This window comes from Pseudophryne corroboree, chromosome 5, assembly GCF_028390025.1.
Source record: "Pseudophryne corroboree isolate aPseCor3 chromosome 5, aPseCor3.hap2, whole genome shotgun sequence".
NCBI lineage: Eukaryota > Metazoa > Chordata > Amphibia > Anura > Myobatrachidae > Pseudophryne > Pseudophryne corroboree.
In genome coordinates this window covers 237,715,866-237,736,416 of record NC_086448.1, presented here as the reverse complement: position 1 = coordinate 237,736,416, position 20,551 = coordinate 237,715,866, and positions in this window count along the sequence as shown.

Here is a 20,551-nt window from a genome sequence, read left to right as displayed (position 1 = left end):
ACAAACACCGGGCCCATCTAGGAGTGGCACTGCAGTGTCACGCAGGATGTCCCTTCCAAAAAACCCTCCCCAAACAGCACATGACGCAAAGAAAAAAAGAGGCGCAATGAGGTAGCTGTGTGAGTAAGATTAGCGACCCTAGTGGCCGACACAAACACCGGGCCCATCTAGGAGTGGCACTGCAGTGTCACGCAGGATGTCCCTTCCAAAAAACCCTCCCCAATCAGCACATGATGCAAAGAAAAAGAAAAGAAAAAAGAGGTGCAAGATGGAATTATCCTTGGGCCCTCCCACCCACCCTTATGTTGTATAAACAAAACAGGACATGCACACTTTAACCAACCCATCATTTCAGTGACAGGGTCTGCCACACGACTGTGACTGATATGACGGGTTGGTTTGGACCCCCCCAAAAAAGAAGCAATTAATCTCTCCTTGCACAAACTGGCTCTACAGAGGCAAGATGTCCACCTCATCTTCACCCTCCGATATATCACCGTGTACATCCCCCTCCTCACAGATTATCAATTCGTCCCCACTGGAATCCACCATCTCAGCTCCCTGTGTACTTTGTGGAGGCAATTGCTGCTGGTCAATGTCTCCGCGGAGGAATTGATTATAATTCATTTTAATGAACATCATCTTCTCCACATTTTCTGGATGTAACCTCGTACGCCGATTGCTGACAAGGTGAGCGGCGGCACTAAACACTCTTTCGGAGTACACACTTGTGGGAGGGCAACTTAGGTAGAATAAAGCCAGTTTGTGCAAGGGCCTCCAAATTGCCTCTTTTTCCTGCCAGTATAAGTACGGACTGTGTGACGTGCCTACTTGGATGCGGTCACTCATATAATCCTCCACCATTCTATCAATGTTGAGAGAATCATATGCAGTGACAGTAGACGACATGTCCGTAATCGTTGGCAGGTCCTTCAGTCCGGACCAGATGTCAGCATCAGCAGTCGCTCCAGACTGCCCTGCATCACCGCCAGCGGGTGGGCTCGGAATTCTGAGCCTTTTCCTCGCACCCCCAGTTGCGGGAGAATGTGAAGGAGGAGATGTTGACAGGTCGCGTTCCGCTTGACTTGACAATTTTGTCACCAGCAGGTCTTTCAACCCCAGCAGACCTGTGTCTGCCGGAAAGAGAGATCCAAGGTAGGCTTTAAATCTAGGATCGAGCACGGTGGCCAAAATGTAGTGCTGTGATTTCAACAGATTGACCACCCGTGAATCCTTGTTAAGCGAATTAAGGGCTGCATCCACAAGTCCCACATGCCTAGCGGAATCGCTCCGTGTTAGCTCCTTCTTCAATGCCTCCAGCTTCTTCTGCAAAAGCCTGATGAGGGGAATGACCTGACTCAGGCTGGCAGTGTCTGAACTGACTTCACGTGTGGCAAGTTCAAAGGGCATCAGAACCTTGCACAACGTTGAAATCATTCTCCACTGCACTTGAGACAGGTGCATTCCATCTCCTATATCGTGCTCAATTGTATAGGCTTGAATGGCCTTTTGCTGCTCCTCCAACCTCTGAAGCATATAGAGGGTTGAATTCCACCTCGTTACCACTTCTTGCTTCAGATGATGGCAGGGCAGGTTCAGTAGTTTTTGGTGGTGCTCCAGTCTTCTGTACGTGGTGCCTGTACGCCGAAAGTGTCCCGCAATTTTTCTGGCCACCGACAGCATCTCTTGCACGCCCCTGTCGTTTTTTAAAAAATTCTGCACCACCAAATTCAAGGTATGTGCAAAACATGGGACGTGCTGGAATTTGCCCATATTTAATGCACACACAATATTGCTGGCGTTGTCCGATGCCACAAATCCACAGGAGAGTCCAATTGGGGTAAGCCATTCCGCGATGATCTTCCTCAGTTGCCGTAAGAGGTTTTCAGCTGTGTGCGTATTCTGGAAAGCGGTGATACAAAGCGTAGCCTGCCTAGGAAAGAGTTGGCGTTTGCGAGATGCTGCTACTGGTGCCGCCGCTGCTGTTCTTGCGGCGGGAGTCCATACATCTACCCAGTGGGCTGTCACAGTCATATAGTCCTGACCCTGCCCTGCTCCACTTGTCCACATGTCCGTGGTTAAGTGGACATTGGGTACAACTGCATTTTTTAGGACACTGGTGAGTCTTTTTCTGACGTCCGTGTACATTCTCGGTATCGCCTGCCTAGAGAAGTGGAACCTAGATGGTATTTGGTAACGGGGGCACACTGCCTCAATAAATTGTCTAGTTCCCTGTGAACTAACGGCGGATACCGGACGCACATCTAACACCAACATAGTTGTCAAGGACTCAGTTATCCGCTTTGCAGTAGGATGACTGCTGTGATATTTCATCTTCCTCGCAAAGGACTGTTGAACAGTCAATTGCTTACTGGAAGTAGTACAAGTGGGCTTACGACTTCCCCTCTGGGATGACCATCGACTCCCAGCGGCAACAACAGCAGCGCCAGCAGCAGTAGGCGTTACACGCAAGGATGCATCGGAGGAATCCCAGGCAGGAGAGGACTCGTCAGACTTGCCAGTGACATGGCCTGCAGGACTATTGGCATTCCTGGGGAAGGAGGAAATTGACACTGAGGGAGTTGGTGGGGTGGTTTGCGTGAGCTTGGTTACAAGAGGAAGGGATTTACTGGTCAGTGGACTGCTTCCGCTGTCACCCAAAGTTTTTGAACTTGTCACTGACTTATTATGAATGCGCTGCAGGTGACGTATAAGGGAGGATGTTCCGAGGTGGTTAACGTCCTTACCCCTACTTATTACAGCTTGACAAAGGGAACACACGGCTTGACACCTGTTGTCCGCATTTCTGGTGAAATACCTCCACACCGAAGAGCTGATTTTTTTGGTATTTTCACCTGGCATGTCAACGGCCATATTCCTCCCACGGACAACAGGTGTCTCCCCGGGTGCCTGACTTAAACAAACCACCTCACCATCAGAATCCTTCTGGTCAATTTCCTCCCCAGCGCCAGCAACACCCATATCCTCCTCATCCTGGTGTACTTCAACACTGACATCTTCAATCTGACTATCAGGAACTGGACTGCGGGTGCTCCTTCCAGCACTTGCAGGGGGCATGCAAATAGTGGAAGGCGCATGCTCTTCACGTCCAGTGTTGGGAAGGTCAGGCATCGCAACCGACACAATTGGACTCTCCTTGTGGATTTGGGATTTCAAAGAACGCACAGTTCTTTGCGGTGCTTTTGCCAGCTTGAGTCTTTTCAGTTTTCTAGCGAGAGGCTGAGTGCTTCCATCCTCATGTGAAGCTGAACCACTAGCCATGAACATAGGCCAGGGCCTCAGCCGTTCCTTGCCACTCCGTGTGGTAAATGGCATATTGGCAAGTTTACGCTTCTCCTCCGACAATTTTATTTAAGGTTTTGGAGTCCTTTTTTTCTGATATTTGGTGTTTTGGATTTGACATGCTCTGTACTATGACATTGGGCATCGGCCTTGGCAGACGACGTTGCTGGCATTTCATCGTCTCGGCCATGACTAGTGGCAGCAGCTTCAGCACGAGGTGGAAGTGGATCTTGATCTTTCCCTAATTTTGGAACCTCAACTTTTTTGTTCTCCATATTTTATAGGCAGAACTAAAAGGCACCTCAGGTAAACAATGGAGATGGATGGATTGGATACTAGTATACAATTATGGACGGACTGCCACGGTTAGGTGGTATAAAAAAACCACGGTTAGGTGGTATATATTGTAATACAATTATGGATGGACGGACTGCCTGCCGAGTGCCGACACAGAGGTAGCCACAGCCGTGAACTACCGCACTGTACACTGGTTGATAAAGAGATAGTAGTATACTCGTAACAACTAGTATGACTCACTATGACGGTATAAAGAATGAAAAAAAAACCACGGTTAGGTGGTATATATTGTAATACAATTATGGATGGACGGACTGCCTGCCGAGTTCCGACACAGAGGTAGCCACAGCCGTGAACTACCGCACTGTACACTGGTTGATAAAGAGATAGTAGTATACTCGTAACAACTAGTATGACTGACTATGACGGTATAAAGAATGAAAAAAAAACCACGGTTAGGTGGTATATATTGTAATACAATTATGGATGGACGGACTGCCTGCCGAGTTCCGACACAGAGGTAGCCACAGCCGTGAACTACCGCACTGTACACTGGTTGATAAAGAGATAGTAGTATACTCGTAACAACTAGTATGACTGACTATGACGGTATAAAGAATGAAAAAAAAACCACGGTTAGGTGGTATATAATGTAATACAATTATGGATGGACGGACTGCCTGCCGAGTTCCGACACAGAGGTAGCCACAGCCGTGAACTACCGCACTGTACACTGGTTGATAAAGAGATAGTAGTATACTCGTAACAACTAGTATGACTGACTATGACGGTATAAAGAATGAAAAAAAAACCACGGTTAGGTGGTATATATTGTAATACAATTATGGATGGACGGACTGCCTGCCGAGTTCCGACACAGAGGTAGCCACAGCCGTGAACTACCGCACTGTACACTGGTTGATAAAGAGATAGTAGTATACTCGTAACAACTAGTATGACTGACTATGACGGTATAAAGAATGAAAAAAAAACCACGGTTAGGTGGTATATATTGTAATACAATTATGGATGGACGGACTGCCTGCCGAGTTCCGACACAGAGGTAGCCACAGCCGTGAACTACCGCACTGTACACTGGTTGATAAAGAGATAGTAGTATACTCGTAACAACTAGTATGACTGACTATGACGGTATAAAGAATGAAAAAAAAACCACGGTTAGGTGGTATATATTATAATACAATTATGGATGGACGGACTGCCTGCCGACTGCCGACACAGAGGTAGCCACAGCCGTGAACTACCGCACTGTACACTGGTTGATAAAGAGATAGTAGTATACTCGTAACAACTAGTATGACACTATGACGGTATAAAGAATGAAAAAAAAACCACGGTTAGGTGGTATATATTATAATACAATTATGGATGGACGGACTGCCTGCCGACTGCCGACACAGAGGTAGCCACAGCCGTGAACTACCGCACTGTACACTGGTTGATAAAGAGATAGTAGTATACTCGTAACAACTAGTATGACACTATGACGGTATAAAGAATGAAAAAAAAACCACGGTTAGGTGGTATATATTATAATACAATTATGGATGGACGGACTGCCTGCCGAGTGCCGACACAGAGGTAGCCACAGCCGTGAACTACCGCACTGTACACTGGTTGATAAAGAGATAGTAGTATACTCGTAACAACTAGTATGACTGACTATGACGGTATAAAGAATGAAAAAAAAACCACGGTTAGGTGGTATATATTATAATACAATTATGGATGGACGGACTGCCTGCCGACTGCCGACACAGAGGTAGCCACAGCCGTGAACTACCGCACTGTACACTGGTTGATAAAGAGATAGTAGTATACTCGTAACAACTAGTATGACACTATGACGGTATAAAGAATGAAAAAAAAACCACGGTTAGGTGGTATATATTATAATACAATTATGGATGGACGGACTGCCTGCCGACTGCCGACACAGAGGTAGCCACAGCCGTGAACTACCGCACTGTACACTGGTTGATAAAGAGATAGTAGTATACTCGTAACAACTAGTATGACACTATGACGGTATAAAGAATGAAAAAAAAACCACGGTTAGGTGGTATATATTATAATAATACAATTATGGATGGACGGACTGCCTGCCGACTGCCGACACAGAGGTAGCCACAGCCGTGAACTACCGCACTGTACACTGGTTGATAAAGAGATAGTAGTATACTCGTAACAACTAGTATGACTATGACGACGGTATAAAGAAAGAAAAAAAAATACCACGGTTAGGTGGTATATAATTATACAATTATGGATGGACGGACTGCCTGCCGAGTGCCGACTGCCGACACAGAGGTAGCCACAGCCGTGAACTACCGCACTGTACTGTGTCTGCTGCTAATATAGACTGGTTGATAAAGAGATAGTATACAACAATATACTACTATACTGGTGGTCAGGCACTGGTCACCACTAGTCACACTGGCAGTGGCACTCCTGCAGCAAAAGTGTGCACTGTTTAATTTTAAATTAATATAATATTATGTACTCCTGGCTCCTGCTATAACAACCTGCAGTGCTCCCCAGTCTCCCCCACAATTATTATAAGCTTTTATACATTGATGTGCAGCACACTGGGCTGAGCTGAGTGCACACAGACTGAGTCACACTGTGTGACTGCTGTGTATCGTTTTTTTCAGGCAGAGAACGGATATAGCAGAGAACGGATATATTAAATAAAAGTTAACTTAACAACAACTGCACTGGTCACTGTGGTAAACTCTGTCTGCACAATCTCTCTCTCTCTCTCTCTCTTCTAATCTATTCTAATGGAGAGGACGCCAGCCACGTCCTCTCCCTATCAATCTCAATGCACGTGTGAAAATGGCGGCGACGCGCGGCTCCTTATATAGAATCCGAGTCTCGCGAGAATCCGACAGCGTCATGATGACGTTCGGGCGCGCTCGGGTTAACCGAGCAAGGCGGGAAGATCCGAGTCGCTCGGACCCGTGAAAAAAAAAGTGAAGTTCGTGCGGGTTCGGATTCAAAGAAACCGAACCCGCTCATCTCTAATAGGAAGTCACTTGCCGTCACAGTGAAGCCATTGCAGTCTCACGTACTGCATCTGGCTCCATGAGCTAAGGTGGAGGATTTTACTGGGGTGGGCTGCTGTCCTGCAGCCCATAGATAAAATCTGCCACTGGTGACAGGCAATCCACAAATGGACAGGACAGTTATGCATTTAATAATTATACTAATTCTCGACAGCATATATTGTTTAGTATAATTATGATACTTACAAATATGCCACAGGTTTTTAACATAACTTACCTGTCTAATGAGTTTCAGCAGTGTCTCCCTCCTCCACAGTGTCCTCGGCTATGTGGATAGCAGCCTAGTAGTAGCAGCAATGGGTTACTGACTAATGCACATGTGTAATTGCCATCAGAGACGGAAATTCTTTGCTACAGTAGGTCCCAATTGTCGCCACTGTTGGCCATTTCACTTACATCATTTATAAATGACATAAGCATTTCCTCAGACATAGCAGTAAGCTAAGCTTATCACTGTTTGCTAAGTATAGGATTGTAGTCATAACCCCTTATAGCATCAGAAATACATGCTAAAGGGGTTATTATTTGTTATTAAATGGAACTCTTAGTTGGGTGGTGATGTGTGTTAGGGGTTGCAATCCTTTTGTGCTATAGGCAGAATTATTTCTACCAAAGCATTGGTATGGTACATTTTGAAGCTCATTCAAAAGTACACTTGAGCAACAAATTAATATATGCAGGAAAAGACATATTCAAAAACAAACAAACATATTTGCATATGTTGAGTTGAAAGACAGTAGCATTTGTGCCTGACTACAAGTACAGTATGTTTACTAAAACCCATGAAAGTGTAGAGAAAGTCAAGAAATGTAGTGAATAGTGAATGTTATATTCATATTACCCTCTTTGTAAACAATATAATAATGTAATTAAGTGTCATATACAGTACACAAGAGAGAATATTGTCAAGAAACATATTCATAAATGCATTTTCCATATAAAATGTAAATCATTCAAACACTAAATACAAAAAAAAATGTAATTAAATACTGGCATATTTATAATAAAAATCAAAACTTTCCTGCTGCAGTTCAAATAGAAATGTTAATGTATTAGGTAATGTAGGTATGACAGTCATCAGGTTGATGGGAGAATGTTGACGGAGTAAAAAGTGTCGACCTAATGAACTGCTGAAAAACCACACTTGGTGGTCTATAGGTCTCGGCAGCAGCAGCAGCAGCAGCGGTGGCTCTAGCTTCTTTCAGGTCCTGGCAGTCATGTGGGGATCAGTTCCAGTGCAAGCATCTGAGGGTCGACGTTCCATTGAGTATTTCTCATTGCATCCCTTATCCTAAACCCTAGGCCTATCCCTCCTCCTAGTGCCTAACCTTAAACTCCCCTCCCACCAGAACAGCCTATCCTCCCCCTGCAGCCTATTTCTAACTTTAACTGTCAGCATCCTCAGTCCTGATTTCAAATGGTGACATTTCACTTGTCAACAATATGAACCTGTCAACAGTTTGAAGATTTTGACCTGGTGCCTGCAACCATGTTGTCATTCTGATGCTGACTTTGTGATGTAAACCTTATGAATGTCGACATGGTTACTGTAGGCCATTTAACCAGATACCATATCAATGAAGGCATATACAGTAAATAGATGGTTATGATGGAATACATACTATATACTGGTGGTTGGGATGCCGGCTCTTAAGATACCGACAGCGGCATCCTGGCCTTTAGTATGCCGACAGTGGGCTGAGCGCTAGACAGCCCCTTGTGGGCTTGCTGCGCTCACCACGCTGCTTGCATGGTCATGGACACCCACAGAGAGAGAAAAGCCTGTGGTGCCGGGATTCCGGCGTCAGCATTGTGATCGCCGGGATCCTAACAGGCGGGCTCATGATTGCCTCCAGTTATAACTTCATGTAATATGATTGTAATGCTAATGAGTAAAGTGCTCAGTGTCAGCTGGTGAGGTCCATATGCACTGAGCTTATAAGTGGTTAGATAGTGTGGTGTGACACGTCCTTACAGTACTAAGGGGGTGATTCAGAACTGATCGCTGGGCTGCTAAATTTGTTGCTGCGTTCTGTTAGTCGACACTCAAGGGGAGTGTATATTCGCCATGCAAGTGTGCGATAGCATGTGTACGCCGAGCTGCAAAAAATTCCTCAGTCAGTGAACAACTGCAAATCTGTTCACACCACACTCACCATCAAATGATTTTTCCACTGTGTGCAGTGTGTGCACAGCCCAGGACTTACTCCTACAGTGCGATGAGAACAGGCTGATCATGGCCGGAGCTGACATCACACACCCTCCCTGAAAACACCTGGGAACGCCTGCGTTTATTTTTTCCCTGACACTCCCATAAAATGGTCAGTTACCACCCATGAACGGCCTCTTCCTGTCAATCATCATGCGAATGACTGCGTGATTGCATTTTTTGCCGTCCGGCGATGCCTGTTGTTGTTTACTGATACGCGTGCGCATTGGAGTGCATACACATGCACAATCAATCGCTGATCGCCCACTGTGCAAAAACGCACAGGAGCAATCAGATCTGAATCACCCCCTAAGTCTAATGCTGCCCACCACTGTTCTGTCCTCCCAGTCATAATAAAACATAAGGTACTGTAAGATACATAAAACTGTAAATAGGTATGGGTCGGTCACTGGCGAATTTATAATAGGTACAGTGTGTGTGGGTGCACACGGGCCCTTGAGTACAGGGGGGCCCACACCGCACACACTGCCAACAATTTTTGAATACTCGCACCAACGTCAGCAGCGCTGTTAAATCACTGTGAAAAATGGCGCAGCGGCAGTAGAGTCTGAGCCCCCAGACTCTCAGAGCAGTGCTCTGACTCTCAGTGCTGGCAGAGAGGACCGGGCCCGAACGGAGGAGGCTCCTCTCTTAAAGTGTCCCTGGTATGGGTATCCATTATTGTACAGTACAATCAAATGTATATATTTTACTGATCTATTTTTTAAACTGATGAGCAAATTCTTGACTTACTGTCAGTAAGGACATTTAGGGTTTCTGGTGTATAACAATGGATTTATCCTGCAAGTGTGGGCAAAATGATCAAGAGGAGAAGTTCAGCTCCTAACATACAGTATGATACAAAATACAATCTGCATCTTCATGGTTAAAAACAATTGATGGTGGTTCATTAGTATGAAGCTTAAGTTGAAATTTAGTTCTCCAAATTATAATTTTTATTCCAACACATAATGGAGAGAATGTAGTTTAATTAACAGTAATAGCATCAGGGCCACTTGGATATTCTTTCAACTATTGAACTGAACCGAGCAGATGTCAGAAAATATGCCAGTAATAATGTCACTGTTCCCCTGGTGAATCATTGGTATTTAAGTATCTTTTTTACATTAAAAATAATCACATCAAGTTCAGAGGCTTTCAGAGTACAGTAGGATTCCTCTATGACAAGCAGAATGCTGATACTAGAAGTAATTACATTGCTTGTCTCAGCTGCATCAAAACATATGTGTTTTCCTTGAATGTAAGGGATAGTGCAATAAATTAACCTTTGCCAGCACTTTCGTAAGGTCATTAATCAAAGCAATAGATATGAAGAAAGAACAAGTGAACATTTAACTTATTCTAGTAATCTCAAACTCAAGTTTGTAGCAAGAAAGTAGCCCTGGTTCTAACCAGTGTTCCTCAGCCAATTACCTCATCGAACATCACTGGTTGCTATACATGTTACGCAGATGCGGCCCTAGGCATAGGAAAACTAGGCAAATGCCTAGGGGCACAAGCAGATTCTGCTGATTAAAATGATATGCGGCATGCCTATATTTGTGTGTGACTGCAGTTGTATCTGCATACGAAATGCTACTTTACAGTGTATTCCTGGAAATCACTGTAACATAGCATTTATTATGCAGATACAGTCACAGTTGCACACAGAATATAGGCATGCCACATATCATTTTAACCAGCAGAAACTGTTTGTGCATCCTAGTCACATAGTAATGCAAATAAGATGCATTTTCATCAAGAAAAGGCGCCAGACGTTAGCAGAGCTGCCAGCTGACTCACGCCAGGCATTTCCTGCTGCATTGCTTATTGCTGCAAGATGTATGAGGACACATCTGTATCCAAGCAGATGCAGAGGTCACATTTTAAGCAGCCATGTGAGTACTGTGTGCAGGTGCGTTGGTTGTGCAGTAGTGTTCAGCATATCTGTAAGGGGCATTATGTGTGTCATGTGTATAAATACATTAATAATGTGGGGCATATGTGAAAGGGACATTATATGTTTCATTATGCGTATAAGGGCATTAATAATGTGTGTCATATGTGTAAGGGGCATTACTGTGTGGTATTATGTGTATAAATGCATTACTAATGTATGGATGTGTGGCATTATGTGTATTGGGTGCTGTACTGTGTGGCATAAGTTGAATTAGGGGTACTATTGTGTGGCCATGCCCTTTCCCAGAAAGAACACACCCCTTTTTGGGCTCTTTTTGAAATGTGCGCACTGTTCCTATTTAAAATATGGGGGGGTAGGAGCACCAAAATGAGGATTGCTATGGGTGCAGGGTGATGGTGCTGGGTGCAGAGACGGAACTAGCGGTGGTGCTAGGGGGTACCAGCCAAAATATTGCCTAGGGCATCATATTGGTTAGGACCAGCTCTGATGTTACGTCTTAATCATTAATAGCTGACCATACCCAGGGCTGCCATTAGAAATTGTGGGGCCTGGGACTGACGAAATAGGCAGCCCCCCCAAAAAAAATATATAAAAGATTGTATATATATATATATATATATATATATAAAATCCTGTGCTCATACTCTTAGCAACACTGTATTATGCCCCACAAAGTTATGCCCCTTGCATCATAATCAGCCCCCAGAGTAATTCCCCGGACAAAATATTAACTCCCCACAGTAATACCCCTGACACCATATTATGTCCCACAGTTATGCCCCTGTCACCAAATTAAGCCTTGCACAGTAATGCCCCTGTCGCCATGTTAAGCCCTGCACAGTAATGCGCCTGACACCATATTATGCTCCATTGTTATGTCAATTTTGGGAGGGACATTTTCAATACTTAGAGCTGGGGCTCTCAGTAGCGGGCAGCGGCAAGGAGCCGGGCCCCGGGACAGTTGTGCACCAGCGCCCCCCTGATAGCGGCCCTGACCATACCAACAGTAGCTTATAGTTTTACACAGTGGTCATATAAAACTAGAAAATGTATTTCTATGCGGAGCTAAATGCATAGGCATCCATGCTGCAGAAGATTGATTTTTTTATTTTTTAATGTACTGAAGTCTCCTTTTATTAGCAAAAAACAAAACCCAAACATTTCTTATATGATATGTTGATGAGTTCTCAAGTGTTATCCACTACTGGTTTGTTTCAATGCCAACTAAGGGGGTAATTCAGATCTGATAGCTAGACAGCAATTTTTGCATCCCTGCGTTCAGATAGTCACCGCCTACAGCCCAGGACTTACTCAGCGCTGCGATCACATCAGCCTGTTTGGGACCGGATTTGACATCAGACACCCTCTCTTCAAATGCTTGGGAAAGCCTGCGTTTTTCCAGACACTCCCTGAAAATGGTCAGGTATCACCCACAAATGCCCTCTTCCTGTCAATCTCCTTGCGAATGCCCGTTCCAATGGATCCTTCGCACAATCCCATCGCTGACCGGCGATCCCCATTGCAGTCGTGCGACGCGCCGGCACAGTGCAGTGCATACGCATGTGTAGTTCAGATCTGATCAATCAGAAATACCCCCTTAATAACAAATAAGCCTTACATTATGCATTTTTAAACATAGCACACAACCTTCAAACAATTGGAGCACTGCTCATTGGGGGGCGGGAAGATGTCTTACGTCAGGTGCGTAAATTCATCCCATTCGCCCGGAGGCAAGTTGGAGGTTGGTGACCCCACTCCCCTTAGAAAAGGGGAAAATAAATATGGTGTATGTGTGTGTGTGTGTGAATGTGTGCATGTATGAATGTATATACATACATACATACATACATACAAGCATTGTGTGTGTATATCCATACTGTATATACATGCACACACACACACACACACACACACACACACACACACCTTACAGAATTACATACAGATGCAGAAAGCACTCTCAGTCAGTCTACAGGGACGGAGTCTGCAGTGAATTGGCAGGGCTCCAGCTAGGCTGTGTGACAGCGGCCAGTGGGTCAGGAAATTCAGCAATCTGCAGCATGCAGAATCAGCATTCACTGGTGGGTCCCATCACACGGCCCCAATGCACTGTCCATCAGCAGTGCCCAGCGCACCATCAGGCTGAGAGGTACCAGATGACATCCATCCTGTCCACTATTGTATATATATATATATATATATATATATATATATAATCTCCCCACTCGGTGGCGCTCCGGACAGACAAATAAAGACTAGGAAGTCATCTTGAGTTAAATCGACGGTTCAGTGCTCGGCGGCACTTTTATCAAGATTCTCAGACAGCATAACAAACTAGTGTGTATTCACCATATAAATAGCATCAGTGAAACTGCATGCTGCACGTCAAGTACCGCCCCACTCACAATCACCGAGGCGCCGGGCGTGATACGCAGACACAGCTGAATAAAATATCAGAAACATTTTTGTTAACCGCACATTGCAATACTCATAGTGAAAAAAATAACAAACACAAAATACAAAAAATCATAACGATGAAATAAAAAGAAATCTGAAAACCAAAAAAATATAACAAGTGACAAGCACATAATCTGTATAACATTTGAATCAACCATTGTTTGTAACGTATAGATACGTAATAAGACACAGCATCTTTCAGGACACAATGCTTATCACTCAATCTCTATGCCAACCATAATGTATTTGCCATCTCAACAGCTATGTCTCATTAAAGAAAAGGGTTAGCCCAGCAGAAACAGAGCGAAAAAAGACTAATCAAGCTCCTTACAGGTAACAATGTAATCCTAAAGATTCGTTTAACCTCTCAATCCACTGTGTCTCATGTTGCAGCAACAGCTTCTTTCTATCACCTCCTCTACTAAGGACGGGTATATCATCCTATACTTTATAGCTGTAATGCTATGTTTCAGTGACGTGCGGTGGGGTGAGGCAGGTGAGGCAGAGCCTTTCCTGTCATACTAACGTTTGTGCCTGAGATTTGATTGTATAAAGTATATGAAAAATACAAAGAATATGTTTGAAATATCTTCTTTCTAATAATTTTTATAGCCAAAACTCTGGAGTAAAAAGTCTATGGCAGGTGAGGCAGTGCCTCACTTTCTTATCTTTTCCGCACATCTCTGATCAAAACTCACCAAATTTCCAGGAGTTTATACTGCTGCACCTGTGTATAATGCCCAGATGTACGCTTTGGCTCATATATTGCATGTAAATCTAGCTCTGGTGCCAGCCAGTGCCTCCTGAGCTATTTAGCTCACCGCCTGTCCCTGCTATGTTTAGCACTTGATGCCATCAACAAGTTATTTTTATCCATAGTGGGCACTTGTTGATGGCATCAAGTGCCCACCCTAAGTCGCTTAAAGATTCCCTGCCATACAGTCAATATTTGAGGATGTTGCGCATCTCCAGCAACAGAACTGAAGCATTAGTTCAGGTGGATTTGATGTATAAATTTTTTTTGGAGAGGGGGTATTGTTCAAAGAATCTTGATCTAATGAAATTTAAAGCACTAGCAGTACCCATTGACAAATTGCTATAATGTAGCAAGAAGTCTAGAAATGTTGCTAAACCTTTTGTATGGCCTAATACGTATACTCATTTAAGTCCTTTTGTAACCAAAACTGCTAAGAAACTATGGCCACTTATACAGACTGATGTCGAGTTAAATTTGTCCAATTCTACATTGATGCCCTGCTATCGCAGGGGTAAGAATCTTAAGAATTTTTTGGTCTGTACGGATATTACAGGTATGGGTGACAATAGGACGAGGGGTACATCTTTTTGGGGATCTCCAAGGCATGGCTGCTTTCGTTGCCCGAATTGCACTACTTGTGGTTTTCTGCAAACAGGCGTTGTATTTAACCACCCCTATTCTGGTAAAAAGTTATCTATTAGGAATCACCTCACCTGTTCAAGCCAATATGTGATCTATGTGATAACCTGTCCCTGTTCTTTGCAGTATGTTGGTAAAACGGAGCGCCAATTCAAGGAGAGGATGGTGCTCCATAGATCTGCCATCAAGGCAGCAATCTTGAAAGGCACTAGTGAGCAGCCCCTGGCCCGTCACTATGCAACAGCTAAACATAGCATTACAGCTATAAAGTATAGGATGATCTATCATATACCTGTCCTTAGTAGAGGAGGTGATAGAAAGAAGCTGTTGCTGCAACAGGAGACACAGTGGATTGAGAGGTTAGGGACACTCTCCCCTCGAGGGTTAAACGATTCCTTAGGATTACATTGTTACCTGTAAGGAGTTTGATCAGGCTTTTTTCGCTCTGTTTCTGCTGGGCTAACCCTTTTCTTTAATGAGACATAGCTGTTGAGATGGCAAATACATTATGGTTGGCATAGAGATTGAGTGATAAGCATTGTATCCTGAAAGATGCTGTGTCTTATTACGTATCTATACGTTACAAACAATGGTTGATTCAAATGTTATACAGATTATGTGCTTGTCACTTGTTATATTTTTTTGTTTTTCATATTTCTTTTTATTTCATCCTTATGATTTTTTGTATTTTGTGTTTGTTATTTTTTTCACTATGAGTATTGCAATGTGCATTTAACAAATCATGCCCGGCGCCTCGGTGATTGTGAGTGGGGCGGGACTTGACGTGCAGCATGCAGTTTCACTGATGCTATTTATATGGTGAATACACACTAGTTTGTTATGCTGTCTGAGAATCTTGATAAAAGTGCCGCCGAGCACTGAAACGTCGATTTAACTCAAGATGACTTCCTAGTCTTTATTTGTCTGTCCGGAGTGCCGCCGAGTGGTGAGATTCTATAGTGGGCCGCTGCAATACGGTCATCACGGAGGGCACCTAGTAAGTTACTGTGTGGGATGCACTGAGTGTCGGATCTGGTATGTATATATATATATATACACAGTATATATAAAAGAATATGCAGGCGGCACTCAGGAGTCTTGTGTAATGCTTGTCTTTATTCAGATATCATCCAACATGATCAATCATGTACACCAACTAGTGGAACCTATATACCCATCTAGCACCTCCCCCCTTCCCCTGATTGCACTCACCTGTCTATGCTGCTGAACGCTCCCACCGCGCCGGATCCATTGGTTCATTGCGCTAAGTAATGATGTCATCAGTCAGTGCGGCCCAAGGTCCATCCAGACACTAGTAACCATGACAACCAGACCAGTGCTGATGGTACAATTTGCTGCTTCAATGTTTCATTACCAGGTGACGTAGGTGTGCGGTGACATAGTCAGCTGGCGCGGTCGTAGTTCAATGCAGTCAGTGGTAACCATAGTTATCTGTAGCAACAACATGATAAACATAAACAAATCTTAAAATCAAGTACAAAAAATGGTTAAAACATTCCCGGACATGCAATGCCCCTAAGATATATCCCTTATAGGTACAACATACATATATGAACTAGTGGATCACTTGAGTTTTACTAGGACTTTTACTAGGCTATAGTATATTCATGTATGAAAGAAAACAATGTAAGCCTAATGTTTAATTCGGGGATAGTGTTCCTAGTTGGTAAATCCAGCAGCTCTCCAGTTGTAGCAAACTTCTTCTCCTATTGCCTCCCCTTCTAAATGGTGGCACATGTTCTATAATTTTACAATGAATGCTGGCTACACTGCGACCTGCCATGGCGCAATGGCTCATATCCGGCTAATCACTATGTCCATTAGCTAAAGCTGCTCTAATCACTGTGCAGTGATTAGCCATGCGTTCCCTGAATTGGCACTCTGACTTGCCCATGTAGAATAACCCACATCTGCAAGACAGAGTGTAGATGACATATCTAGAGGTACAGGTTAGCACATTTTTAATAGGAAATTTTACCCCTGTATAAGGGTGTCTGATATGATCCCCAGTTAATATAGAGCGGCATGTGGTGCAGCCTATACAACGATAGCAACCATTTTTCTAGTCAAAATATGTTCAGGTTTAGGATCAGTGTTCATGCCTGTGACATCGACTTTCACCAATCTATCTTTTAAGTTGTGCCCCCTTGTTTAGGCTGGCATAAGCTGTACATATTTAAGTGTAGGCAATTCTTTATCTGTGTTGACTATTGGCCAGAGTTTTCTAATGCTCTTCTTCAGATATTCACTTTTGTTGGTGTATCTAGTAACCCAGGGGTTCTTTGTATCCGCAACAGGTTTTACTCTGGATTTAAAGGTGTCCTTTCTGGATAATTGATCCACTCTATATTTGGCTTGTCTCAAGACATCTGACTTGTAGCCCCGTCGTTGGAAATTTGAGGTCATTTTATCTAATGCCACCTGTGCTGCTTCTGGATCACTGGTTATATGCTTAACTCTCACATTTGAGAGTAAGGCACCTTGTTTTAAGGGCAATAGCGATCCGCCGGTTGCGAGGCATTGCACAACAGCAGGTCACAGTGTAGCCAGCATTCGTTGTAAAATTATAGACTACGTGCCACCATTTAGAAGGGGAGGCAATAGAGGAAGAGGTTTGCTACAACTGGAGAGCCGCTGGATTTACAAACTAGGAACACTATCCCCGAGGGGCTTAAATGAAACATTAGGTTTACATTGTTTTCCTTAATTCATGAATACACTATAGCCTTATATACAGTATGTCCTAGTAAAAGTAAAAAGTTATCCACTAGTCCATATATGTATGTTGTACCTATAAGGGATATATAGGGAATGTTTTAACCATTTTTTGTACTTGATTTTAATGTTTGTTTATGTTTTCATGTTGTTATTACAGATAACTATGGTTACCGCTGACTGCATTGACCTATGACTGCGCTAGCTGACTACTCCACCGCACAGCATCCTGGTAAGGAAACATTGAAGCAGCAAATTGTACCAGTAACGCTGGCCAGGTCGTCATAGTTACTAGTGTCTGGACAGACCTGGGGCTGCACTGACTGATGACATCCATGAGCCAATGGATCAGGTACGGTGGGAGCAATCAGCAGCGCGGACAGGTGAGTGCAATCAGGGGAAGGGGGGAGGTGCTAGAAGGGTATATAGGTTTTACTAGTTGGTGTAGACGATTGATCCCTGACAACGGGCTTGCAGCCCGAAACATATGTTGGATGATATCTGAATAAAGATAAGCATCACACAAGACTCCTGAGTGCCGCCTGCATATTCTTCTACAACATTGGGCCGCCACACACATTTCCCCTCTCAGGTAAGCTACAGTACTTGTTTTATCTTCATTCTGTTAATTAATGTTCATTGATTTGTAGTTACTGAAAGGAGTGTAGTATGGTATGCCGGCGGCCGGTCTCCCGGCGACCAACATACCGGTGCTGGGAGCCCAACCGCCAACATACCAACAGCGTGGCATGTGCAAATGAGCCCCTTGCGGGCTTGCTGCGCTCACCACGCTTTGGGCACGGTGACGCGTTATGCGAGCCACGCTATTTATACTACCTCCAGGGGGGTCGTGGACCCCCATGAGGGAGAATATCTGTCGGTATGCCAGGTGTCGGGATTCCAGCGCCGGTATACTGTGCACCGGGATCCCAACATTCGGCAACCTGAAGACCACCCACTGAAAGAACCTTATCTTTATTGTATATAGAAGTTGAGTCTCATATCCAAAATTCTGAAAAAGGGATTATTCCGAAAAACAAGATTTTTTTGCATGACTTAGTAAAGCCGTTGATTTCTGATGATTCCATGTACACAAGCTTTTGTTAAATGCAGAAAATAATTTAAAAAATATTGTATAAAATTTATTTTGTGGCTATGTGTATAAGGTGTATATGAAACATAAATGCATTCTGTGCTTAGACTTGGTTCCATCCCAAAAGATACAATATTACATTATGGTATGCAAATACAGAAAAATCTAATATCCAAATAACTTCTGGTCCCAAACATTTTGGATATAGTACTCAACCTGTACTGTTAGTGGTATCTCACAAATTAACTGAACTTGAATATCTTAATTGTTTAATTGAATGTAAGTTTTATACAAATTTATACAATATGCAACTTTCAACGTTTTGCATAAGTTAATGTGAAATTGTGTTTTGTTGAGTGTAACTGCTGTAGCATTGCATAATTAAATAGTTTTATAGTTAAGTAGAGGAGAAGTTTGTGTTGTGTCCCCCAGATCGTCTACCAGGTCTTTGTCTCTGAACCCCAATAGATGACTTCATCCTCAAATACCCTTTGGCAGTTTCATTTTTCCTTTAGGCAAAGCTGGTGGGCAGAGACATATCTAAGAAATAGCTGGTGGAAAAAATGTCTATTGCCATCTTATTGTGAACAGATTTTTTTTAACTGAATGTTGTTTTTTGCTCTTAGAAATGGAAAAAAGAAAGAAGCTAAGGGGTGAAGAGGTATACTTTGTAGAAGAAGGGTTTGGCAAGAGAAGGTGCAGAGGAAACAACATGGGTTGTGAAGGGCACAAGAGAAAGTTGGGGAGATGGACAAATTGTGGCAAACAGTTGGTATAGATTTATGATCTACTTTTTGACTTGTTTCCGAATAAACTAAGTGCTAGCACTCTGAAAGGAAAAAGTATGGGATTTTATGCAGCAAAAAAAAAATAGGCATAGACTGTCAGAAGAAGTGGGCAGCCATCCTGTCAAATGCATAAAAAGTTAATGCAAAGTTAATGTGTGCTGTATTTGACTGCTGCCATCAAGACACAGATGTGATTTTATGACTTATGTTGAATCTTCAATAAAGCACTGACTTTTTAAGAAGTATCACAAACTCTTCAGTTGGAGGAACTTGCACCAGAAAGGACTTTTGCCCATTTTAAAACATTGGGCAGACTCACAAGAATCTCCCCCATAGCCAGTGACTTTGAAATATCTTTCTGACATGGCATTATGGATAGCTAAGAATTGTATTTCATTTTGCTGTATCATTTTTCTCAGTTTGCTTTATACCCCTAACATGTCTATTTTAACTCTTTCACATTTATATTCTTTTTTTTATTATTGTTTAACCTTTTATTTAAAAGTAACACAATATATATCTATATCTATATCTATATCTATATATATACACACACACACACACACACACACACACAAAAATTCTCATGTTTGTGTTATTTGCTTTGTTTGCAAATAGAATAGTCATCTTGCTCAGTGATTTAATAATACTTGCTTCAGTAGTTGAAAAAAAAGCAGCACATTTATTGGCGTTTCAGTTGCTTTCAGGAATGATCTGCTGCTGTGCGCAGATTACTAAAACAGGCGGCAGCAGTTGGGGGTACCACAGTCACTGCGCTTTTTATGTCCCATTAGAAAGCATTTTCAAGAGAAGCATATATTACAACCATATGGGACCAGTCAACGATGCTAAACTGAAAATGCAAGGCAAGTGTTACTTGGGCATCCATCAACTATTATTGTTTTGTTTGTTATTTAATGGATTACTGATTTACTACAATTTGTTTCAACCTGTTAAAATGAAAAATGCACTCCAATGACTGAATGATAAAATTAGCTCAAAATGGTTTTCTAGCTTTAGCTATTTTTATTACACTAATTTTATTGATAGAATTATTGATGTAACTACCCTGTGGAATTGATTAAATAAATGTGCAAAATATAATTTTATTTATTTTATGATTTATTACTTTTTCTTGGCTATGCCATCCCTCAATTTACTGATGTTTCTGGGTATATATCCTCTGGCATCACTCATATAAGCTTACATGACGCCGCACTATCACAGAAGCAGTGCATTTCCATTACTTCACTACCAGGATA